Raw genomic sequence first — 27876 nt, forward strand, 5'->3', positions numbered from 1 at the left:
ATGACTCCAGCACTTTCTTGTTGATAATTGAATACTGCATAAGGCGATGCTAGGGGGCGTGAGAGATGTTCCATCTTCCATTATCTCTCAGGAACTGACTCAATAATACCGAGTCAGCAATATTTGACTTAATTTTTGGTTTGATTGCCTTGACGAGGGATCGAAAAATTTCAGAATCTTCCTAAAAGCCAAGTGGAAGAGTGTCGTCTTTGATTGCAGGAGGATGTGCTGCGGGTTTGATCCCCAGAAGCGACATTGAAAACTAGCCAACTTTGTTATCTAAAAGGCTGCTAAACCTAATATACTAAGATAATGTGAATTTTCACTCACATGATGGTCATCAGTTATATTATATAAAAACTCACAGCAGTAGTAAACAATTGGACAATAATTAATGAACGCATCTTTGACTTTGACACTTTGAGTTTGACATGGCCTAGATTGAAATATGTGACTTGACTTTGGGTCAAGTTCCCCAGGTGAACTACGTCCCCGTATCCCCATTTTTTCCGTACCAAACTTGTTTCGAACCCATTTTTTTCCTACCCAATTTTTATTTTGTTGCAAAAAAAATTTCGTACCCAATTTTTGTTCGTACCCAATTTTTGTCGTAACCAATTTTTTTTTGGCATAATTATTTTCGTTTTTTTTCGTACCCACATTCACAATTGTGATGATGTAGATCAACTTAAATTGATGCTTGTATATATCCATCCTCTTCAAAAGCATCGTCACACCAGTACTGTCAGTTCTTTGATTTTTTTCGTTGAAAGTGAGTCTTTTCTTAGCATCAATCCAGTTAAAGCGGAACGTGTCGTCCCAGCTTAGCCTGTGTCGCTAATAAGTAAACGTATCGTTTGTGTTTTAAAGTACTGGTTTAAAATATTACAATCTGATGATGTCAAGTACATGAAAATCCTTTATTTTATGCTTTCCGGTAGTTAATAGAGAAATATCAGTGAATTAAAACTGATAATTTCACTGTTTCAAACAATGAAAATTATCAGTGAAAATTATCGTTTATGTTAAATGACGTCATTTTTTTGACGAAATGACGTCATTTTCCTAGCGAAATTCTTTAGTTAAACTCGATGTATATGAACTGTGAAAAAAACATTTAATAAAAAGAAAATGTGTTGGGTTCGGTGGATTATCGATTTTAATTAACTCGTGATCATATAAAATATATATTTTCACTCGTGGCTGCGCCACTTGTGAAAATATTATTTTCTATGATCACTCGTGAATTAAAATCGATAATCAACCGAATCCAACAAATATCCTCTTTTTATTGTATGTTTTTACCAGATTACAATATGTACCTAGAAAATAAGGTATTGGGGTAAATCTCTCAGGCAAGAGAATCTGTCTAATACTTGAATAGAAAGCAGAGAGATGGCATAAGCCTGAAAAGATTTTTTTTCTAAACAGGACATTTTTTTAATGGTTTTATTTTAGAATACATTAGTTTTGAAGCCCAAGAGTACACATACATATAACACAAAATGTAGCCAACAGTTGTCAATGGCATACAGGCATATACATATATAATGTTAAGCAATATAAATTTAGAATTAAAAATGACAAGAATTTCCAGCTCTTAAGACAAGCATAATTTTTATTAAAAATAAACAGCTATTTTTAACATGTATATTATATATTTATAACACTGTTTACCGTTACGTACTAATTTATGATAGGTATTTGATGTGCATATTGTAGAGTCGTTTCTTATTGAAATAAACTTGAATGTTCTAAGAATGTGTATACTTATAGATGTTATTGCTATGACTACAAATAGACAGTAATATATGGAGAGAAACAATTGATAAAGCAATTCAGATCTCAATTTAGCTGCTTTAAAAATACATGTTGAAAGCTTTTTAACTGTTTTTGCATTGTTAGTTTGTCCGAGTTCGATAAATTGTAACATATTTGTGTGATTCCAATAATATCTATATATATATATTGTTGTCTATGACTATTAAAAACTGGACATGCGAAAAAGAAATGGAATCTTCGAGGACGTCACAGTGTTAACATTTTATGTTACCATACGGTGTCTTTTCAGGCTTGTGCCATCGCCCTGCTTCGACTTCAAGTCCTTGAGCAGATACTCTTAATCGCGTAAACTCGAATCTATATTTTCAAATATTTACAACATTAAAATAAGGCTGGAATCTAAAATGCACGTAAATGCAGTAGTTTTTTCCCCATGTCGTTTGTTGTAACTCGGTTATTTAATTCTGAACGTTTATATCAGATATGCGTTGTTTTACAATGAATATAAAATAATTTATGTCTCTTTCTCACGGAAAATACCTTGTTTCACCGAAACCTAGAGTATTTAATATATGTTTAACTTATACCCAATATTTATTTTCGGGACACAGTTCAAGATCATGTAGTAATTTATTTTAAACAATTTTAATATAGTTAAAATCATCAGATTGTAATACTTTAACCAATATTTTAAAACATAAACGATCCTTTTATTTATAAGGGGTTTGCGCCAAAGTTTCCCGTAAATAAAATTATTTTGTGTTTGAGATCGGACACCAAGCACTGTATACAATAACGTAGGTGTATTCTTTCAATTTTGATGATATTGTTTAATCCCCAAACTTCACAGCCATAACTTAAAATTGGTTCAATGAGCTTATCGAATAATTCGAGACTATGACTAACTGAGATATTTATAATTTTATCAAATCTGATTTTAAAGTAAAAAGTGCTTTTAGGCCTGCCCTGAAAGCGCATCATTGTTGCCACCCGTTGTGAATATTTTTCCAATATACTTTAATGTATTTACAATTTCTAGCTCATTTTCTAAACTTTAAATTTCTTATATTTTGTTCCCTCTTTTCAAAAATCACTATCTTCGTTTCCATTTCGCACAATACTCATCTAACAAATCTTATCCGTGTTGTAAACCAGCTTTCGATTCTGCAAAGAGAACAATGTCATCCGCTCACAGCAATTAAAATACTTTTAACGTGTTAATATTAACGCCTTCAGATTTGTTTAGAATAAAGTGTTCCTCAACATAAATACATAGTAATTAACACAAGCATGATACAGTTTCTTAACCTGTGACAGACTGACAATAAAAAAACTGTACAAAATCTTCTTTTTTTCTAATTTTTAGGCTACTTCAATTTGTAAAAAGTAAGCTCTTCGATAATGTTAATAGTAAGCTCCTTCGATATGTAAAGAGTCCGCTCTTCGCTATGTTAGGAGTAAGCTCCATCGATATGTTAGGAGACAGCTCCATCGATATGTCAGGAGTAAGCTCCATCGATATGTCAGGAGTAAAGTCCTGCGATTTTTTTTTAGGAGTAAGCTCCATCAATATGTTATGAGTAAGCTCCTGCGATATGTTAGGAGTAAGCTCCTGCGATATGTTATGAGTAAGCTCCTGCGATATGTTAGGAGTAAGCTCCTGCGATATGTTAGGAGTAAGCTCCTGCGATATGTTAGGAGTAAGCTCCTGCGATAAATTTGGAATTAGCTCCATCGATGTGTCAAGCAATAAAATACAGACGCATATTTTAGCAGATCTGGGCATCCATAGTATCCGCTTAATAAAACACCTTAATATTTATCATCCCTTTAACATGCTCCAGGTTTCCTAGAATACTTATTTTAAAAACGATTTATAAAATTCGGAAATAATATTTAAATTCCTGACTGTTGTTTACTATACATATCTTCTGAGCTGGTATATAAACATCTGTATAGATCAACAAGATCAGTATTGATGCAAAGCATCAAAGGGCGTCGGAAATTTCAGTGTAAAAGGCACTCAATGAAGTTACATGGAACGATTTTTTTCTACTGTAAATAAATATATTGGCCAATTTTTTAAACAAAATAGAAAAAGATACTGGTATAACCATTATCTATGATTTTGTGTTATAACCCCCAAATAACCATTATCTATGATGTTGTGTTATAACCCCCAAATACCCATTATCTATGATTTTGTGTTGTAACCCTCAAATATTTCATAGTTCATTTTATTTACATTGGTTTCCTTTTTTTACTGGCATCCGTGTGCAGTTTCCATTAATGGAACAGAACTGTGAAGGTTTTAATAAATCTGCTTCATCTTGTTAGCGTAATTTCATATTTTTCTCAACTTCAAGGGGAGATGATTCTGAACTTATTCTTACGTTGCTCATTTACGATAGGGGTTGAGTACTCATTGATATGAAAACACTGTAAAAGTTTTAATGTGGTTCCGACCCCCCCCCCCCCCCACCCTCTCACACATATATTTCATGGGAATAATGGGAAAAAATGGTTACAATAAAACAGCATATTTATTTAAACTAAAATGTCTATATCAAAACAAAAAGTTAACATAAAACACAAATAAAATAATTTGATTCTACTGGGGATCGAACCTTGGGCCTCTCACATGTGAAGCGAGCGTGTAACCACTACACTACGGAACCGCTTGAAAAATCACCTTCTAACTAAGATAATAATAAGCTATTAATAGTAGGTTAAAATGTAAACCCGGAAGTTTAAACGCTGGATAGTGAGCGGTGTTAAAGGTCCATACCAAAGGGCTCATACCACTGGCAAGATACGGGTAAGGCCTGTGGCCTTCTATATGTGGTTCTTAAAAAACAATTGTAGGAGGACTTGATAGTAATGAGACTGGGTGCTGTGATGGTGGCTCTCATTGATAAGCGGCTGCTTCCTTTATCAAGACTCATTATTACAATTAATAATACGTGTCGCGCTTTGAGCTCCATAGCGCCTTTATTAGTAAAAAGGTGGTTGCTAGGATAGTGTAACAAAAAAGTTTTGTTTTTATACAAAACCAGAAAGTATCACCGGTTCGCGTATTTGCCCAGTCCCTGTGATCTTTTATTATTGCCCAGTCCCTGTGATCAGTTATTAATTAAAAGAATTACTTTGCATTATTGGCAATAAATTTGTAGTAAATGTAATAGGCACAAATGCAGTTCTTATTTACACTTATCTACACACACAAAAAGCCGCTTCCGGTTTGAATGTAAACACATACGCTGAAAATGTAATCTATGAAATAAAATAAACGCAAGTGATCTGAGTGAATGTGAATGTCTTAAAATGGTTGGATTATGTTAATATGGACTATATGCACGAAAAACAAGTAACGAGCCTTTGTTAAACGTGTTTTAGATTGTAGTTCTTGATTTACATCTCGCCCCGCCGTATTTTCGCGCGGGTGGGGTACATAATAAAGCATAATATTCAAATCTTATAGACATATAGACAGCAATTACAGGCTGACAAACTAGTTCTATCCTGTCAGCATTCTACCCGTTATTTTGTTGTGAACTCGTCACGCATGACCGGGTCGCCTAATTGAAAATCGCTAATTGTCGCCGTTCCGAATAAACCGTTAAACACGTATACGTCCACGGAAAAAAACTTGAGAAAACCTAAATATAAACATTATAATGAGCAAAAGGCAATACTCATCCACAGCTAGTGAGAGCAACGCTAGCCTGGGTGAAGTACCTGTCTTCGATACACCAAACTCAAATAAACCAAACAAGCAGAACAAAAAAAGTAGTAAAAAGACGAAAACAGATCAAGGAAACCAAAATCAGAAAACCATGACGGACTTCGTGCAAAGCGGGGCAACAAAAACCGTGACCGAGCACACGGAAACATTAATCGGAAAACGTCTCGATGAAATTAGCTCCAAGCTAACAAACGTGCTTACAAAAAATGACACTTTTCTAATCAAAACCATAATAAAGGAAACTCTTGAAGAAATAAAGGAAAAGTTTTTAGGAAGTGTTTTAAAAAAACTTGAAATACTGGAAAGTAGCGTTTTTGAAACTAAAAACGAAATAGACTCATTACACAAAATAATTAAGGAACAGAAGAGTGAAATCGATTGCCTGAAAAAATTGCAATACGATACAGAGTGCAGCCAAACATCCGGTCAAAATGATCTTGAACAATATGGCCGGAGAAACAGCATTCGCATTACTGGCCTCTCCAATGATTCGGACCAACAGTCGTCAATGGCCGTGGCCGACGAAACGGTCTTAATGTTAAATGACAAGCTAGGCATTCAACTCGAGACCAAAGATATCGATATTGCCTATCGCCTCGGAAAATATGCAGAGAATAAATGAAGGCCAGTCATTGTAAAACTCGTCAGGCGCCAAACGAAAATCGAAATAATGAAGCGTGCCAATCGTCTAAAGAATACTGGCATCTTCATTAATGAAGACCTGACAAAGATGAATGCAGAAGTTCTGGCTTCATTACGTCTCAAAGAACCTGAGTTGGTGGAGAAGGCCTGGTCCCGCGACGGGAAACTTTTCGTACGCTATCGGGGACAAGACCGTAACGAGCTAGTGACATTTGATAAATACAAACTCTGGCTGGCAAAGGCATGGCCAAACAAAAAGCATGCGACAAACAATACAACTTACGCCCGAAAAGTGTCAAATGGCAGCAGCTCAAGATCGACCAACAGAACACAATCAATAAAATAGGGGCGATAACTCTGGACCCGGACATTAAACTCTCTCTTTCTATAGATACCCTGTAGAACCCAATGTGTATTTTCCCTTTAGAAAGTATGTTTTTGTGATATCACATGTAGCTGTGTTTTTGTAAGTTAAATGTAATTTGTAACACACACAAATACACACACACCACACAGACGCATGCTACCATATAGACGCACGCATGTAAGTACGCAGGCACACACACGCGCGCATGCATCCGTACACTTACACAAACACACATTTACTTGGCGCACGAACCATTACCTATAGACAGCTATTAATTTTTGTCACAAACTAATAATCACATTCTTAACAACCATCGGATATCATAAAACACGTACCTATTAAACTTGTTAAGATTTATTCATATCCCCAAAAACTGCGTGCAATTTACAGTATAACTTAATTTATCTATTTGAAATGGGAATTGTGTATACATTCGTATGTTGTTACCTCATTCAAAACATTGCCATAAAATTAAAAAAATGTACACATTTCCGCAATGAACGTATCGCAGAGAAAAAGCAAACCCACTTAAGAGGGAGTATACTTTATATATGTAAACAGGATAGTGTTTGTTTCCCGATCCTTTCAGTAAGGTATTTTTGATGATAAATGTTATGATAATAGAAATATTTAGTGTTTTTTTTTCTCCAAGAATTGAACAGCCAGTGATCTACTTATATTAAACATTTTATAAAGTGTTTTTATAGAATTTTGGAATAGTTAGTATTTTATATAAAACTGAACCCTCACACCTGTTACATGTCTAAATGAAATATTTTCTTGATATGTACATGAATATTGTCTGTACGGTTTATTTGGATTTCTGTTCTCATGAACTGTGATTCGTTTATGGAAAGTACATAATTATTGTTTGTATGGTATATTTAGATTTCTGTTCTCAAGAACTGTGATTCGATTATAGAAAATAATTTATATTGAATATATTTGATGCGTGTTTTCTTTTTTAAAGCAAATATTACATCGATGAATGTCCTAGTAGCATAACGCATAATAACTGTTAAGATTTGCCTTTTCAAAGAAAAACAATATACGCCTGTTACTAGTATACATGTATAGTCTATTTAATCTATCTGTCTTTAGAGTATCGTGCATATTTTTTTTAATAGTACGATTACTTAAATACTGTTTACAATATAAATATTCAAATTGTAGAAATAATGCTCTAAGTGTTAATAGTTCAGCTTTTACACCATGCTACATGGCATCATTTCATTTAAACAAACTTTGTTTTCATTCTATGTTTATATGTTAATAAAATGCGAAGTCTTACTACCTAAATAAATCAATAGCCCCACTTCTATCTTCCTATTTAAAGGGATCTTTTCACGCTTTGGTAAATTGACAAAATTGAAAAAAGTTGTTTCAGATTCGTAAGTTTTCGTTTTAGTTATGATATTTGTGAGGAAACAGTAATACTGAACATTAACCATGCTCTAATATAGCCATTATATGCATCTTTTGACGATTTTAAAACCTAAAAATTATAAAGCGTTGCAACGCGAAACGATTGAATAATTTGGAGAGTTCTGTTTTTGTCGTTAAATTTTGTGAAACTACGAAGATTGCTTATATAAGGTATAAAATACGTCATGAATGTGTATTGGCGGAATAGCTCAGTAGGCTAAAGCGTTTTTACTTCAGGACTCTGGCAGGACTCCAGGGGTCACTGGTTCGAAACCTGCTCCGGGCAATGTTCTTTTCCTTTTTTTATTTTTTTTTCTTGATTTTTTACTGGAGCTTTTATGATCCAATGTTTACATTTATCAATATAAAGCATTTAATGAATAAGCTAAAAAAATGCCAAAATCTGTGAAAAGGCCCCTTTAACATTACCTAGAATAAAATGATTTTTTATACTTTATTTGGAAGCGGTTAAATGGGCCAATTGAAGATTCCTCACATAATTAAAGACTGATATAGCTTCATAATTATTGATTCTATAATTTCAGATCATTCTCTTCCTGTCATGGGACCTGCCAACTATTGTACTGAATACATCCAGTACACTTACATATATATTTATTTACGTATGTTTTCTTTTTGTTTTCCATGTTGTTGTTAGTTTCTTCAAGATACTTTTCCAGTAGTATTACTGTGCTTTATTATTATTACAGGTACACTTTAAAGGCATGGTATACAGATGTTCACATAATTAAAAGTATTCGAACTCTTTATTTACCAAATACAACTTTCCTACTGAGAGTTTAACGCTCATAACTTTGATAGTTTAGTATTAACACATCCGGTGGTTAGTCTAGTTCATATTTTTTTCGGAACTAGATTAACTGACGGCCGGATACAGACTGAATAAAATATGAGATTTACATTCCAAACGTAGATAACTTCTAACAAGTCTCCCTTTATTTAATAAACGCGTGAGTATCCGTCAGTCGATCTAAGCACATTTCGTTTTCGTATATTTGGATCGACAAAGAGACGGATGTGAAAAAGTACCTGTGTACATCTGTTATTTTACAGCTTTACCATACAAATCATTTGTTTTTCTTATAGAGCATGTGTCTCTTGATATTAACAATATTTTGTAATTACAATAGCCATATTTATTTAGTTATTATTGTAATCAACGCTTAATAATTATAACAACATACACACACGCAAAAACCAACACGCAAAAACGCACAAACATATACACGTACGCATGCCCATAACTCACACGCTCGCGCGCACGCAAAGTAAAACCAGCACACGCACACACTCAAACATGCACACACACATGCACGCACGCGCACACACACGTGCGGATACATACGCGATCACACACACACACACACACACACACACACACACACACACACACACACACACACACACACACACACACACACACACACACACACACACACACACACACACACACACACACACACACACACACACACACACACACACACACACACACACACACACACACACACACACACACACACACACACACACACACACACACACACACACACACACACACACACACACACACACACACACACACACACACACACACACACACACACACACATACACACAAGCACATACACACACACGCATGCGCGCACACACGCATACACAAACATGCGCTTACACACACAAACCCGTAACAGCACAACACACGCACACAACAAGCTCGCACACACCCACATACCCCCTCCCCCCAACACACATGGCTACGTGTAACTAGTTAAATGTTGATGTCGATAGCAGTACGTTAGTTGATCGACTCTTTTTTAATTTTTGAATATAATTCTACATCACATGGAAACCAGGATACGTACACTTATAATGCTATATATTAGGTAGAAAACGACTTTCGCTATACAGTGATTTTTTTTTCAAAGAGTCATCATCCATTGAACGGTGTCATATATACGTGTTTTTTTCAGATCACTACCTACATTTATACGATGTTGACAGAATTCTTTTCCCGCTTTGGTAAATTGACAAAATTGAAAAAAGTTGTTTCAGATTCGTAATTTTTCGTTTTAGTTATGATATTTGTGAGGAAACAGTAATACTGAACATTAATCATGCTCTAATATAGCCATTATATGCATCTTTTGACGATTTTAAAACCAAAAAAATTATAAAGCGTTGCAACGCGAAACGATCGAATAATTTGGAGAGTTCTGTTTTTGTCCTTAAATTTTGTGAAACTACGAAGATTGCTTATATAAGGTATAAAATACGTCAAAAATGTGTACTCGGCGGAATAGCTCAGTAGGCTAAAGCGTTTTTACTTCAGGACTCTGGCAGGACTCCAGGGGTCACTGGTTCGAAACCTGCTCCGGGCAATGTTCTTTTCCTTTTTTTTATTTTTTTCTTGATTTTTTACTGGAGCTTTTATGATCCAATGTTTACATTTATCAATATAAAGCATTTAATGAATAAGTTAAAAAAAATGCCAAAATCTGTGAAAAGGCCCCTTTAATGCCACCTATTTTTGTCAATGAATGATATAAATATTGCGTCGTTGAACTGTCGCGGTCTATATGGGAGCAAAAACGAAAGGATAAAAAAAAAGAAAGAAAAGGACTAGCATGTTCATGTATGCTATAAAATTATTATTATTATTATTACTATAAGCTACCATATAATCTACGGTGTTATACATATATACTTTTTGTATCTCAGATCACTAATTCAATTTGTTTGTGTATTTCCAGTGTAAGGAAATGCGCTTTTTACGTCTCTATAGGAGACCAGTCGTTTATTATTGTTATAATCTCACATTTATGATTATTTTTTTTACTCCTTCTTTTTTATGGAATATTCATCCTTTTGTATCCCTTATTTTTGTTTTCTAATTTTGTTTGTTTGTGTAGACATCTTACTTCTTATAATAGAAACCAACTGGACACGTTTTCAAATAGAAACTAACTGGACAAGCACACATACATTATCATTTACATCACCCTTTTTTAAATGATCAAGCTATGTACTTTAAATGTAAAAGGGCTAAACAGCAAAGATAAACGCATAAAAATCTTCAAATGGTTAGACGAAAAAAAAAAGGTATGCTTATTACAAGAAAGTCACTTGACACACACTTTAGCGCAAACCTTAAAAAATAAATGGGACGGGGATATCTACCTCAGTGGACAATGTACTAATAAACAAGGCATTGCCTTTCTGATAAAACGTAACATAGGGATCACAGTTGATAACCTTAACGAAATAATAATTGGCAGACTAGCAAGTATAGATATCAAAATACATGAAACAGAACTAACATTAATCAACGTTTACGGTCCCAACATAGATGATTCCGCATTTTACGAAACATTACAATCCTTTATAATTAGTAACCAAGATAAAAATATTATAATCGGCGGTGATTTCAATACTGTCCTGAACCCATTATTAGATAAAAAGAATGGAAACATTTATACTCATCCTAAAAATAGAAACATTTTAAATAACATAATTGAAAACTACAATATGATAGATATCTGGCGTACAGTATACCCAAACGAAAGCAAATTCACCTGGCACTCAAACACAAAACCAACAATATTGTGTAGATTAGACTATTTTTTAATATCTGAATCTCTTTGCAACATTATTGACACATGTAACATAAAACCAGGATTTATGACTGACCACTCTATAGTTGAACTTAAACTGCACAATATACAACCTGAAAGAGGCCCAGGATACTTTAAAATTAACAACAGCATCTTATTGGATACACAATATCAAACACAAATAAAACAGGAAATATTAAATACAGTTCAAAATAATAAAGATGCAAACCCAAACACCTTATGGGAAGTAATTAAAGGAAATATACGTAACACAACAATTAGATACACATCATTTAAACGTAAAGAAACACACAAACTTGAAACTGAAACCATCAAAACCATTGAAACACTTGAAAAACAATTGCATCAAACAAACACAAATGATACCACCGACATTGAAAATGAAATAACTTTAAAAAAAACAAATATTAGACGGAATTTATCATACACATCTCAATGGAATAATACTAAGAGCGCGTGCACAGCATGTTGAACACAATGAAAAAAATACAAAATACTTCGCAAACATTGAAAAACGTAGAAGTCAACAAAAAACTGTACACAAAATAGTAGTCAATGGCAAAGATATAACAAACATGACTCAAATACTAGAATAACAACGTTTATTTTTCGAAACACTCTATACACGAAAAAATGTTGAAAATAACACCCTTTTTAAAAATACACATCACGCTTTAAACCAAGAGGAAAAACAACTGTGCGACGGATTACTTAATGAATATGAATGTGGATTAGCCCTAAAAGATATGCAAAATAACAAAAGCCCAGGATCTGATGGCATCACAATCGAATTTTATAAAATATTCTGGAATGATATAAAAACACATCTAATTAATTCACTTAACTATTCATTTAACAACGAAAACTTAACTACGCTACAAAAACAAGGTATTATATCACTTATTCCAAAACCTGGAAAAAACTTAGAATCCTTATCAAACTGGCGCCCGATAAGTTTACTAAATAATGATTATAAAATTGCAACTAAAAGTATAGCAAACAGAATACAAAAATTAATACCATCAATCATTTCAAAATCTCAATCTGGTTTCATAAAAGGACGTTACATTGGTGAAAACGTTCGTCTTATCCAAAAATGCATAAACTATTTTAACAATTCAAACAATCCTGGTCTTATATTCTTTGCAGATTTTGAAAAGGCATTCGATTCACTCGATCATTCATTTATGTTCTCTTGCTTAGAAAATATGAACTTTGGTGAAAGTCTCATTCAATGGGTTAAACTATTCTATACCGATATTAACAGTATAATCATTAACAATGGCTTCTTTTCAAATAGTTTTAACATCGAACGAGGGGTTCGACAAGGATGTCCACTCTCATCATCGCTATTCATTATTTGCATCGAGTATCTATCACATCACATCCAATCAAATAAACACATAAAAGGCATATCACTAGATCCTGATGAAGATATCAAACAGTCCCTATTTGCTGACGATGCAACTTATTTCTTACACGACAATTACGATTCTTTCCATAACCTAATAGAGTCACTAACCATCTACGGAATGACATCGGGTCTTAAACTAAACAAAAGTAAATGTACTGTGCTACGAGTAGGTAAATTAAAACAAAGTAATGTCGTATATAAAAAAGAAATGAAATTTAATTGGCCATCCGATGAAGCCACAACGTTAGGAATTACTTTCACAAATAATGAAAAGGATACAGTTCTTAAAAACATACTACCTAAATTACAGAATTTCAAAAACTGCTTAAAATCATGGCATCACCGTAAACTTACACTAATCGGAAAAAACACAGTATTGAAAACATTTGCACTTCCTAAACTAATTTATGTATTAACAGTTCTCCCAAATCCACCAAATGATGTTATTAACGATATAAAATCAGCAATATTTAATTTCATATGGGACGGTAATCCTGATAAAATAAAACGAACTCAGTTAATTCAATCTGTAGAAAATGGAGGTATTCAATTAACGAACATTGACTCATTCTTGAATGCAATCAAATGCAGCTGGGTTAAAAGATACCTAGATAATACCAATACGAGTAATTGGAAATTATTCTACCAGAAAATCCTAAAACAATATGGTGACTCCTTACTCTTTGAATGTAACATCAGCAATACTATCTTACATGAAATTGCAAACAAAAACATATTTCTGTCTGATGTTCTATCAGCATGGAGTGATGTCACTCATAACCTAGAAACCAAAACCAGCAGTAAAACTATTTTATGGAACAATAAAGACATAACTTCAAACAATAAGACGTTTTTCTATAAAGATTGGTTTGAACGAAGAATTAAATATGTCGACCAATTATATGACTACAGAATCAAGGATTTCTACTCTTTTGACGATATATGCTACATATACGGAATACCTTCAAATAATTTTCTGAAGTACTACACACTAATCAAAAGCATACCCATGCATATTAAATCTGAAATCAATACAAATAATACACCATGTACTCAAACAACATTCGTAGAAAACATACTTGGAAGAAAAAACAAACCGAATAAAATATTTTACACACTGCAAATTAAAAAAACCTACAGAAAACTCCAAAACCCAAAATAAATGGCAAGCCCTTTTCGGAGAACATGAACTTAATTGGAAACACATATTTACCATGCCATATAAAGCAACTATTGAAAGCACACTGAGAAATTTTCAATATAAATACATCCATAGAATTATAGCTACAATTAAATATCTCTTTAAATGTAAATTATCTAACTCAAATCTGTGTGACTTCTGCGGTGAAAACATCGAAACTATAGAACATCTTTTTTGGGAGTGCAAACACATCCAGCCTATTTGGAATCAATTAGTATCTTTTCTTGAACAACAGCAACTAAACGTTAAACTATCTTTCTTAAATGTAAGTTTCGGAATTTACTCATTGAAATCAATAGACTGTAATAATATTGTGAATGTTATTCTTATATTGATGAAATATTTTATCTTTAACATGAAGTACAAAAAACAAGTACCAAATTTTAATTGTTTTGTCAATAGTCTTAAACTAAAAATCCAGATTGAGAAAGAAATAGCCCTCCGTAATGACACATTACAAATCTTTGAACAAAATGGAATCGGATTAAATTCTTATAATGTTTGTCCACTTAACTACATATCACTCTAATGTTAGTTTATATTTCTAAAATATTTTTGTATATATTTTTTTTCCATCTTATAAGATCATTGTGAATATACAACAAAACACACAAGTCCAGTATGCTTTCTTCCGACTTTATACAACTCATCATTTTTCATAACTATTCTTCTGTTGTTCTTTTTTTTCTCTTTAAAAAAATATATATTAGCATATCTTGTATAACATGTCTGAACTTAATTTCTTTGTACAACCACTATGTTGTATGATAATATACATGTATACATTGTATGTATTATATTGAATTTAAAAAAAAAAAAATCTACACAAAAAATCACCACTATGCAAGATATTCTGACAACAAAAATATATACATTGATCCGTAAAATAACTTCTCCTCCCATAAGCGAAAATAAAACGTATTGCATACTAGTCGCCGCACTTCAGTGCGACGCCAATAAGACATCATAAAAATCTGTTGTCTTGAAACGTCGACAGTTGAACAATGTCAAGCCTTCTTATCACCGTCTGTTTTTTGGCGTTGTCTATGGGATTAATCCGCAATTTCGGTATGTTAAGATTAATTTAAGATAAATTATATATTCTTATATGTAAACACAATTTGTTTGTCAGCTGTATTGTTGAAAGTTACTAGTTCAAAGAATATTTCCCATAAATATTGAGGTCAATACACGTAAACTTAAACAGAATTGGTAATTTGGATTTAATTACAAATGTATCAAATATATAATAACATGATACTGCCATTGTTATATTTTTTTACCATGACATACGAATTGAACATAACCAATACAATATAATGTTAAGTTTTAACATATTTGATTTTATTGTGTATATATATATATATATATATATATGTAAAAAAACGCATTTCCAGTCTAATATGTGCATGGCATAGCTAGGTGAACGTTATAATACAAGTCTGGTGAAATTAAATAGTATCTTACGAAATGGCTGTGCAAAATATTACTTCCTCGCCATAATTCTTCAATTTATTTTCAGTTCTTATAACTGGGTTAATTTTGTGCATGTAAACAATATTTTAAGATTTGAGTGTTATTTTCCATATCGTTATAGTATTTATTTTATGACAATACATGTAGATGGTGCGCCAATAGAAGCCCACGCTGATGCCATACTAGCAATTCCAATATTTAATGACGGCGTTGATATTGTGAAGAATGCGTAAGTTTATTTCATTCCTATACATAAAATGAAAATAACGCTGAATTCAGTAATATTGATACACCCCAGGTGTGACAGTAACACTAACCTTTTCTCATGGACTGTGAAGTTGTTCGTACTGGTGACATTATGTGACTATATAAAATCAATTGGCATATTTTCTCAAGTGAATGTAAATAATCTAAACATCACCAGAACTTTCATCTAGTTGTAAGCCATCCATGTTATAGAATTTTGTTTCTTAGTAGTACATTTCAATATTTTACAATTTCTGCCAGCTTACATGTACCTATTTACCTATTTGCTTCAAGTGGCACCTTGTAATGTTGGTAGCTATTTGTTTTATTGAATTCTGGGAAATTCCCTTTCCTGAATGTCACTTTGACAGTTTGAGAGTTCAACTTTGTTGTCGCAAGAAGATGTATCACATCAAAGTAATTCCATGTCTAATTCTTTGTAATTTTCATTGTTTTTCTAAATAAGGCGCCAATATGTCTTATTGTTATGACGTTTTGTAAACGACGTCATGAAACGTTCGAATTTCTGGGTCATTATTTTTGGTCAGTCACGTGACTGACCAGTTTTGGTCACTGGTGCCCAGAATTCGGGTCATTAATGACCAGAATCTTGGTCATTGCCCAGAATCTTGGTCATTGACCAGAATCTTGGTCACTGACCAATTTTGGTCATGAGATTAAACAATAAGTAAAAACAGTTGAGTTTTAGTCAAGATCTAGGATAGACGTAATTTTTGTTAAGAGTCATTCATTTTTCGAAGTAAATACCTTTTAGTCGTTATCACATGTTTTATAGTAATAATCCAGTAAATTGAAGTTTGTTTACATTAAGTAACACTGATTTTGGAAGCATTTTTACACTTTTATTGTATTATTTACACATAAACACTGAAAGAACGCAGAACTGACTTATTGTGCGTCACACGCCATTAACTTTGTAAATACTACCCTAGTATAATTACCGGGAAGCTGGCGGTTAGGAATCACTTACATTGTGTTGCTGTCGAACGGGTTGTTTATTGCGATTATTGTCTTCGCACGAAGTTTATTGCGATTATTGTCTTCGCACGAATAAATTATTGTTTAAATGTTTACTATGGACTTGTGTCATATTTCGAAACGGATGGAACAAGCGTAACACTATATTAACAACTATTTGAAAGCTATAAGTAATCAAGTCATTAAAACGGTATACCTCAAAGCAGAGGTACGTAACATTTTTGGTGGCAGCGGTGGGATTGAAGTTTTAAACTCAATCCAGCGATATGAATCCGACGCTTATCTACGTTTAAAGTGAAAATTGTTACTTTTTATTACGCTACCATTTGTCATATACAATAGTCACTTTTTTCGGGTCAAACATCGGACTGTTGTTACGCGCGTTCACACGAATGTAGACATATGTTTTAAATAAACGTACTAGTAATTTCAAAAAAACAAAGTGCAAACAGTGGGTTGAAAGTGTTATTTTATACAATAATTTATTACGATCGTAAAAGTCAAATATGAGTGATCCGAGGGCGGTAGACAGTGAGGTAACCTTCCGTGACGGAAGTGGTTCGTCGGCTCGTGGCGATGAAGACACACCTGAGTCGGACGCGGAGGTCGCGTACGGAATCCAACATGTACTTGACGACGGGGTATGAGCGCTACACGATCAAATGTCGAATATGGCTTCCGTTTTGCGTGATGTCGTTGTGGAGTTAAAGCAGCTGAAGGAAGCAGGGGGGGGGTACTACATCTTCAACTGCTAACAACGCGAACAACAACACATTTGTTGCGACGGTACACATGCGTGTGGGTGATCTAGATGATGATCTACGTAGTGCGGGTGATAGCCGGGTTGATTCTAGAGTTGGCAACAGAGTGCCCGACGTGAGGGAGTCGCAGCCGGAACCGCAAGCGCCGCGGTTTCTTAACAACGGCTTTGTGATTGACCGTAATTACGAACGGCAAACTGACAATGGACAGCCGTATGCGCAACCTGGGGTTTCAAATACTAGGTGCGAAAATGCCCGTGGCAGATACGAGTACCAGACTCCTGTCTACATGGATGGTCATCGTCCAAATCAGCAGCGAAGACTTCCACATGTAAAGATGGCATCATTTAGTGGTAAAGAGGACTGGGTGACTTGGATATCGCAGTTTGAAGCGATCGCAAAAAGGAACAATTGGAGCCAAGACGAAATGCTGGACCAGTTTCTACCCAGACTCGAAGGTTTGGCAGCCCAGTTTGCATTCTCGCAACTCTCCCCAAATTTGCTAAATGACTATCAATCTTTCGTGGAAGAATTAGACAGCCGTTTCCGTGTCCTCGAAACGCCACGCTCTTTTGCGTCAAAGTTCAGCCGAAGGTCGCAACGACATGGCGAGACTCTCGAAGAGTATGCAGCGGGGTTAAAGCAACTCTATGACAAGGCTCATGGCTGGAGAGATCGGCGTACTAGGGACGAAGATCTTGTACGAAGATTCCTAGATGGACTAAACGACGACGACGTCAAATTCGAGGTGGAGTTTAACAAAGAACCGCGGAATATAGATGAGGCGGTTTATTTTGCCGTGAACCTGATAGAAATCCGGGGTTCAAACAAAGCTGAAAGACGAAACCGTTATAATGCCAGGAGAACTGAACACGACGATTATGATAGTACCGTTGCAGACGAGGCAGAAAAGGCTTTCGCAATTAAGGGGGCAGATGCAAAAACAAATCCTTCGCGAGTAAAAAACGAAGATGACAGCAAAAGCGAAGCATCTACAATAAAAGAGCTATCGACGAGGATCGAAAAACTAGAGGCAGAGCGAAACACACCTCAAAAGAGAAACTTCAAGAAAGATGTGACTTGCTTTAGATGCCAACAGAAGGGACACTATGCAAGGGAATGCCCAAATCAAGAGCAAAAGAACGGTTTTAACAGAACAGCTGATGAAAAACAGAAGCCTTTAAACAGGAAAGGACCAGCCCTTGCGGCCAAAGGGAGGTCCATGTAAATGATCTAGTATTGGAGGGCCAAAAGGAAACCACAACAGCGACAGAGCCAGTGAGCAGTTGTAACTATGGGGACTATGGGGATGGCCTGTACATTGAGGGTACAGTGGAAGATACCCCTGTCGTTTTTACTACTGACACTGGTGCCTCGAAAACTATTGTGTCTTCGAGGATCTTTAATCGGCTTAGAGAGAGTGAGAAGCCAAAGTTAACTGGTGCCATTGGTTTGCGGGGAGCTGGGGGTATGCCCATTAAGGTAATGGGTCGAGGAGCCTTCAGAATGCAGCTTGGACCAGTCAAGAGGCTTCAAGAAGCTATAGTAGCCGACATAGAAGATGACGTGCTGTTGGGCTATGACGTGTTGGGGAACGCTGTGAGTCCAGCAGATATCATTTTGAGTGGCAGTATAATTTCTTTAGATGGCAAAGAAATACCTTGTATACAGAAAAGGCTGAGGCAAATGCGAAAGGTAACTGTTGCAGACGATGTGCTAGTTCCAGGGAACTCAGAAGCTGTAATAGAAGTGTATGTGGAAAGAGAAGAGGCTGATGACGGAGGGAAGCCTGACTTTATCATTGAAGCCACTGATATGTTCCGAGAGCGGTACGGTCTAGTTTTGGCTGCAACATTAGTAAACATCAACTCAGCCCCTACTTGCAAGGTGGGGCTTATGAATCCGTTCCCTGAAGAAGCAATGCTGAAGCAGGATGCCGAAATAGCACGTGCAGAACGAATTGATAGCGTGGTGAGTGTCGTCGTTGATAAAGAGAGCGACGATGATGCGAAAGAACTGAGCATTAGAAGGATTGATGTAACGCAGAGCCAAGGACATGAATCTGGTAAGCTGGAAGTAATCCAACATACCATCGACAAAAAGGATGCCGCTCCAGCTAAGCAATTGTATCGTCGGGCGCTTTTAATCTATTCCAACGTAGCTGTAAATGCGGAAGAGGTCACCAAAAAGAATTATGTGGGCCACAAAAGAACTTCACCTTGGGTTAGTAGGCTGGTACGAGTAAAGAAGAAATTCATCACAAGTCGCGACGGTCGATCACTATCATTGCCTAACTACACAAACGAACCAAGTGACTGTTCTTGTCATGATTATAATGTCAATGAAACAAGGATCAGTAGTAAAATGGTATCTCTGTTGATGCTTGATATCAATTTTGAATGTGACTGTGATCCATGACGCACTGAGCGAGGACAGACGACAGATCCCAGGCAATGCGAGCCTCTTCATGCCCGGGGCCATTCCACCAGTGGTATCAGACGATCTTCTTCACGCAGGATGTCGTTTGGGCCATGCCACCAGAGGTATCAGACGATCCACTCCAAACCGGATGTCAGACGAATCGATCCACCAAAGACATGGGACATTAATTTCCAGTTCTGGAAATCAAATGAAAAAATATGTTAGTAATTAAAAACAGTTAACAGTTGAGTTTTAGTCAAGATCTAGGATAGACGTAATTTTTGTTAAGAGTCATTCATTTTTCGAAGTAAATACCTTTTAGTCGTTATCACATGTTTTATATTAATAATCCAGTAAATTGAACTTTGTTTACATTAAGTAACACTGATTTTGGAAGCATTTTTACACTTTTATTGTATTATTTACACATAAACACTGAAAGAACGCAGAACTGACTTATTGTGCGTCTCACGCCATTAACTTTGTAAATACTACCCTAGTATAATTACCGGGAAGCTGGCGGTTAGGAATCACTTACATTGTGTTGCTGTCTAACGGGTTGTTTATTGCGATTATTGTCTTCGCACGAAGTTTATTGCGATTATTGTCTTCGCACGAATAAATTATTGTTTAAATGTTTACTATGGACTTGTGTCATATTTCAAAACGGATGGAACAAGCGTAACACTATATTAACAACTATTTGAAAGCTATAAGTAATCAAGTCATTAAAACGGTATACCTCAAAGCAAAGGTGCGCAGTCAACTAACGCCCAAATGATGTCATCAGAAGTAGCAGCAGAAAACTCCTTCCAGCCATTGTGTCCATCAGCTGGTTTTGGATCACTAACGAGGTACGTTGCATCGCTGTCCACACCTGTGCTGGATGAGAAAGAAAGTCCATTTCTGGATTTCCTAGGGGACTCAAGACCGATGACCCCTGTCGCTCTGAAAAGGCCACTACCAGTGCCATTTGCAGAATCTTCAGGCATCCGGCATAAGGTCCAGCGAATTGAGGCATCAACCCAGTGTACCGGTAGTCCCAGTCCCACTTGCCAGTGTAACGCGGCGAACGTTTTGAGGTCCTTATCAAGCGCAATGGACGAGCAGCTGAAAGTTAGTCTGTCCACACAGAGGTCCGTGGCAAAACTTGTGGAGGTTGGTCTGTCCACACAGAGGTCCATGGCAACGCTGGTGGAGGAGGTCTCAAAAATCTCGAAGCAGCTGGGCGGCATCCAAGAAACATTGGCGAAAGAGAGACGGTCAAAGTCAAGCGGGAAATACCAATCATACAAAGACGCTGGGCACTGACATTAACTTTTGAGTAATAAGTGCGTTTGCAATTAAACATGTTATGTTATTTACTGTTAAATATTTATTGAAGTTAAATGTGTGTTTAAGAAGATCATACAGACAGTGAACACTAAACAGTAACTGTTATTTAAATGATCTGCCGTTTACTATGATCAGTTCGTACACTGAACAGTGACTGTTATTTAAATAGACTGCCATACACTATGATCAGTTCGTACAGTAAACAGTTATACACAAAGTTATAAGTTTAATACTTTGATCTGTTATTGTTGTTTATTTTTAATGCAATGAAGTACGCTGATGAGCAATTATTGATATGTATGTGGTGTATTATGATAAGTAAAAGGCAGCAGGAGCTTTGCCTTATTAAGAGGGGGGTAATGATACACCCCAGGTGTGACAGTAACACTTACCTTTTCTCATGGACTGTGAAGTTGTTCGTACTGGTGACATTATGTGACTATATAAATCAATTGGCATATTTTCTCAAGTGAATGTATATAATCTAAACATCACCAGAACTTTCATCTAGTTGTAAGCCATCCATGTTATAGAATTTTGTTTCTTAGTAGTACATTTCAATATTTTACAATTTCTGCCAGCTTACATGTACCTATTTACCTATTTGCTTCAAGTGGCACCTTGTAATGTTGGTAGCCATTTGTTTTATTGAATTCTGGGAAATTCCCTTTCCTGAATGTCACTTTGACAGTTTGAGAGTTCAACTTTGTTGTCGCAAGAAGATGTATCACATCAAAGTAATTCCATGTCTAATTCTTTGTAATTTTCATTGTTTTTCTAAATAAGGCGCCAATATGTCTTATTGTTATGACGTTTTGTAAACGACGTCATGAAACGTTCGAATTTCTGGGTCATTATTTTTGGTCAGTCACGTGACTGACCAGTTTTGGTCACTGGTGCCCAGAATTCGGGTCATTAATGACCAGAATCTTGGTCATTGCCCAGAATCTTGGTCATTGACCAGAATCTTGGTCACTGACCAATTTTGGTCATGAGATTAAACAATAAGTAAAAACAGTTGAGTTTTAGTCAAGATCTAGGATAGACGTAATTTTTGTTAAGAGTCATTCATTTTTCGAAGTAAATACCTTTTAGTCGTTATCACATGTTTTATAGTAATAATCCAGTAAATTGAAGTTTGTTTACATTAAGTAACACTCATTTTGGAAGCATTTTTACACTTTTATTGTATTATTTACACATAAACACTGAAAGAACGCAGAACTGACTTATTGTGCGTCACACGCCATTAACTTTGTAAATACTACCCTAGTATAATTACCGGGAAGCATACAGTAGGGCATACTAACTATCCAGAGTCGTCTTGCATAAACTATCTTCCTTAGGCTTATCCGTAATAGCAAAAATATGCGTATAAACAAATCGCGTAACTTACAAAAGTGCGAAGAAAGCGCGTTCTGGTGCCGGACTAAAACACACATTTAGGTAACTACATAACATCTACCTTGTCTGCCGGACCCCGCCCGTGGACTATAGCCATAAGGGAGCCCTCTGTGCGGGCACGGACGACGGTCACTTCCGTATGTCACTGGGGCTGCTCGCCCGGGCCAGCACAGAGTGAACCTACGGTACTATCACGGCCTGAGCATAACGCGGATATGACAACCGACCTATAGTTATTCGTCGCAGGGCATAGCCAACGGGTCACTCCTGTGTGTCAGTGGGGCCCCCTGGTCTGTGCCCTGTGACGACGCCACGGACGGGCAAGGGCTGACAAGCTACCCAGTAAAACATCAACAACACTCTCTTACTAAAACGACGGAAGGGATTACGGTACCGAATATAACTGTCAACCAAATAATGTATCGGCCGCCTGTCTCGTTAACAACCGCGACCGTACAACATAAACGCATCTTAACCCTAAGGGCACGCTACCAGAATCAATGACGGATAGGTACGCTTGATAAAAATAAAAACGAACATCTGTAACCACTATGTAAAGATATGGACAAATCTAAATCCCCCCTTTGTAAACCAAAAAATCGGGCTAACAGTATCCGGGTTCCGCGAGACCCTCCCCCCCCTGTGCTGGTCCTCGTTATTTTAAATTTTTGCCGCTGCACCCAGCACGCAGCAGCCGACGACGCCTGTAGTGGGGTAAGCACGCAGACACTACACTTCCGCACAGAGACGGAAGCCGCATCACGTGCGCACTCAGGTAACTCAATAGAGAAACCTTCAGTACAACCCCTTTAGATGTAGATATCAAAACCATTTTATATATGCATTATATTTAAAAAAAATGTTGGATGGAGCGTGTCGGCTGGGGTGGTGAGACGCCCCCTCTTCGCACTGCGGCTCTGTCGACACGACCCACCCAAGATTACCAAAAAAAGAAAAGTGATGATAGTTAGTATATTTGTTTCTCAGTGTATAGATAGAATAACTCATTGCAGTCCATTTATTTACTAACCATTGAAATAGCCACAATAGCACATAGAACTACTGCCTCTGATATCATACATAACCCGAACCAGTAAAGCGCTCACTCTCCTAATACCAAACTACCATAACCACAGCCCATCTCTTCTATCATCAAATAAATGATCTATCAAAAACAAAGTCTGGCCCTCACAACACCACAGTGCCACAGGCAATCACCTCAGAAAGAAGAAAGAAAATCTCGAAATTGTCTAAGCCCACAAAACAAAATAGTCATCTTGGTCCATTTACACACACTCAGTCCCTCTCTTCTATCATCTAATACATGATCTGTCAAAAATCTAGTCTGACCCTCAAATCAACATACAACCATTACCCAAAAAAGCAACAGAGAGTGCCCAAGCTACTATAACATATGACACAAGGCAGCAGATCTCTATATGTACCTTACTAACACTATGTACTAATATGCCTTCAGCGAGAGACGCTACATGCCGTCCCTCTTGAAAAATACTGAAAATAATTACTGTTTGCAGTTCATTGGTACACTAACCTTTAATGTTCCTATGTAGCCGGCTCGAGCCCTTAGCTCGACATGCCCTAGACCGGACCACAATTCTAAACCTGGCATATTACACAAACACATAAGAATGCTGTCTTTGCTTTTATAACCAGAAACACTAACGTGTGCGCTCTCCCTAATACCAAATTTACTCAAACTCAGCCCCTCTCCTCTTTCATCAAATAAATGACCTATCAAAACTAGTCTGGCCCTTACAACACCACAGTCTCACAAGACACTTAACACATCAATAAGAAAGAATTTACAAAAAGATTGTCTGCCCCCAACGAACTAGTCATCTCGGCCCAATCAAACAAACATAGTCCCCTTCTTCTATCATCGTATACATGATCTTTCAAAAACTAGCCGGCCCTACGCAATAACATCCAAACTACATACCAAATAACAACAGAGAGAGCCCACGTTACCGCAAGCTATGGTACAAAACAGCAGAACTACACATGTATATAAACACCAATACTAACACTATGTACTAATATGTCCTCCGCGAGGGACGTTAAACGGGGGTGCAGTGTATCGGTGCTATACACCGGGCACTTAAAAGAACCAGGGGCGCCTCTGGAATCGGGGCGTTTCCTGTATCCTGCTCGAACCCCCACTAACACCTCTCATGGGGCGGAGAGTACAACAACCACACTTGGGTAAATGAAAGCTAGAACACAGGACATAATCTATAATACCATGAGTTTTACAAATTAACATCAAACATAAACAAATCATATGATATATCAACGGAGTTTTTAGATCATTTATTTACTTTACCTATCCAATCATAAAAGCAAATACAACATAACAGCAAAATTAATACATCCCAGCTTGATTCATGTTCTGGATGGTTGGCAGGCGGGTGGGAAGGAACGATGGTGACTCTGGATAGGGCTTTGGATGGCTCCATGGTTGGTTCTCGACTGATTTGTTGTCGCGCGCAGCAAGTGGGTGGATGAGGGTGCTTGTCTCGGGGGTCTTCGGCGGTTGGGTGCTCGGGCGGGGGCAGTATGCGGGCGCGAGGGGGGGCTCGGGCTCGCTCGGCGTGGATGCGCTTGTGCGGGGGCGGCGGGTTCTGCGATCTGGGAACTGCAACAATATACAACCCTTCACGACTGACCGACGACCTTAAATTACCGACAGACACCTCCTCTTCCGCTCCAGACAAACGCACAACAATCACATACCACACACTATACACAACCATACACAGATCACCACCAAGGAACCCGGAACGCACGGGCGTGGCGCTCTCATACGCGCCACCCGTAATGAGTGGGTGTGTGAGAGCGATACGTGTGTGTGTTCCGGGTCCTACGTACCGGGTGGTGTTGGGATGTGGATCGCGTTGAGTGTCTTGTACATTAGTAATGTGCGGGACGCTCGGCGGGATCCGCTCCTCATCACCACCTTTAGGTAGCTAGCACATTAAGGTCTCATTGGCCAACGTGCAACGAACTCTTTAAAAAATTAAAGTATTTGGCGAATACCCGGGAAACCGGGGTAAATTTGACCTACTTTGACTCTAAAATTAATCTTTTTCCCCTGAGAGGTCACAGGGGCAGGTCGGGCTACCGTAACCTCGTGAAGAGGCCAGTAGGACCTGTAAATAAACTCTGAAACACACACACGGTTAGGAATCACTTACATTGTGTTGCTGTCTAACGGGTTGTTTATTGCGATTATTGTCTTCGCACGAAGTTTATTGCGATTATTGTCTTCGCACGAATAAATTATTGTTTAAATGTTTACTATGGACTTGTGTCATATTTCAAAACGGATGGAACAAGCGTAACACTATATTAACAACTATTTGAAAGCTATAAGTAATCAAGTCATTAAAACGGTATACCTCAAAGCAGAGGTACGTAACAATATAAATAAATACACCTCGTAATACTATATGCTCTTAACACAACAGTTATGTGTGTTTTTTTTTAAACAATACCTTAATAAATTCAATAAACTTGCTGGTTCGTAGTTATCTTTCTATTTAAAATGCTGCTTTTTATCCATTGCAGGGACATAATTAGACAGAAGAGATCTGATTGTACATGGTGTGGTTCCAGTACAAAACACGATGATGATCCTGATCAACCTGAATAGTTCATGAGAAAAGATGACGTCAATTTTCAATTTAATATCATAAGTTTTGTTTTTCTTTGTGTCGGTCAATCGTTTTGATCTAATGAATTATAAAACATTAAGAGGAATTAAAAAAATTATCAATTTTTGTTCATCTTTCTATGGGGGATATTTTTAACAATTTGAGTCGCGTTCTGAGAAAACTGGGCTTAATGCATGCACGTAATGTGTCGTCCCAGATTAGCCTGTGCATTCCGCACAGGCTAATCAGGGACAACACTTTCCACCTAAATTGGATTTTTGCTAAGAAGAGACTTCATTGAAACGAAAAATGTCATAAAAGCGGAAAGTGTCGTCCCTTATAAGCCTGTGCGGATTGCACACGCATTATGCCCAGTTTTCTCAGAACATGACTCATTTAGTGATTTCTCAGCCTACATCCAGTTTGTTTAGGTTTAAAGGGGGCTTTTTCACTTTAAGTAAATTGACAAAATTTGAATTTTTTTTCATATTCGCAAATGTTTGTTGTAGTTATGATATTTGTGGGTAATTCTGAACGTTTACCATGCTCTAAAATATCCATTATATGCATCTTTTGACGATTTAAAAACCTGAACATTATAAAGCGTTGCAACGCGAAACTATTGAATGATTTAGAGGGTTCTGTTGTTGACGTTTTAGTTTGTGATACTACGAGTATTACTTATATAAAGTATAAAATACATCACCCATTCAGCACTGATGGCCGAGTGATCTAAACGATAGACTTTTACTCCAGAGCTCAAAGGGTCAGTGATTCGAGTCCAGTTGAGGGTTACTTTTTTCTTTAATGCTATTATTGTTTTTTTACTGGAGCTTTTAGAACCGATGCTTACATTTATCAATTTAAAGCATTTAATGACAAACTTCAATACATGCCACAATCTTGAAAAGGCCTCTTTATCATGTTTAAGATCTAAGCTTAAATTCCCCAGAAGTTTGCGTCACACATTAACCACCGAATCAATTTCAATATTGTGCTAGTTGTTGAAAAAAGCACGGGTGATGTTGGTGACACAAGTTAAAGATGCTGATTTACTAGATGAAAATTTATCTCGTTATTTAAATCTTGTTCCTTAATTACATTTTCAGAACATCATAAACAATCAGACAAAAAATAATCACATATATACTAGGAGCATTTTCTTTTTCAGTAATAAGCAAGGAATCGTGTTTTTTCGTTTCAAGCTCATGTATAACTGTATTAATACAATAATTACAACATTGATTTTTTCTATGGCAGCATTCAATTCATTCAACAACAAGTACCGACCCAAGCCAAACATAATTAATTTGGCAAGATGTTACATT

General features: G+C 36.5%; 1 protein-coding gene and 1 long non-coding RNA gene across 18 annotated transcripts in view; one reads left to right on the forward strand and one right to left on the reverse strand.

The window, feature by feature from the left end:
- Positions 1-27876, reverse strand: part of LOC127844207 (repressor of RNA polymerase III transcription MAF1 homolog) — a 505514-nt gene that overhangs the window by 346086 nt on the left and 131552 nt on the right. The gene's annotated exons all lie outside the window — the stretch shown is intronic.
- On the forward strand, positions 15195-26658 carry LOC127844216 (uncharacterized). The gene is made up of 3 exons (XR_008032624.1): positions 15195-15300; positions 15856-15937; positions 26463-26658. It is a non-coding gene; the product is annotated as an uncharacterized LOC127844216 (long non-coding RNA).

This window comes from Dreissena polymorpha, chromosome 9, assembly GCF_020536995.1.
Source record: "Dreissena polymorpha isolate Duluth1 chromosome 9, UMN_Dpol_1.0, whole genome shotgun sequence".
Classification (NCBI taxonomy): Eukaryota; Metazoa; Mollusca; class Bivalvia; order Myida; family Dreissenidae; genus Dreissena; species Dreissena polymorpha.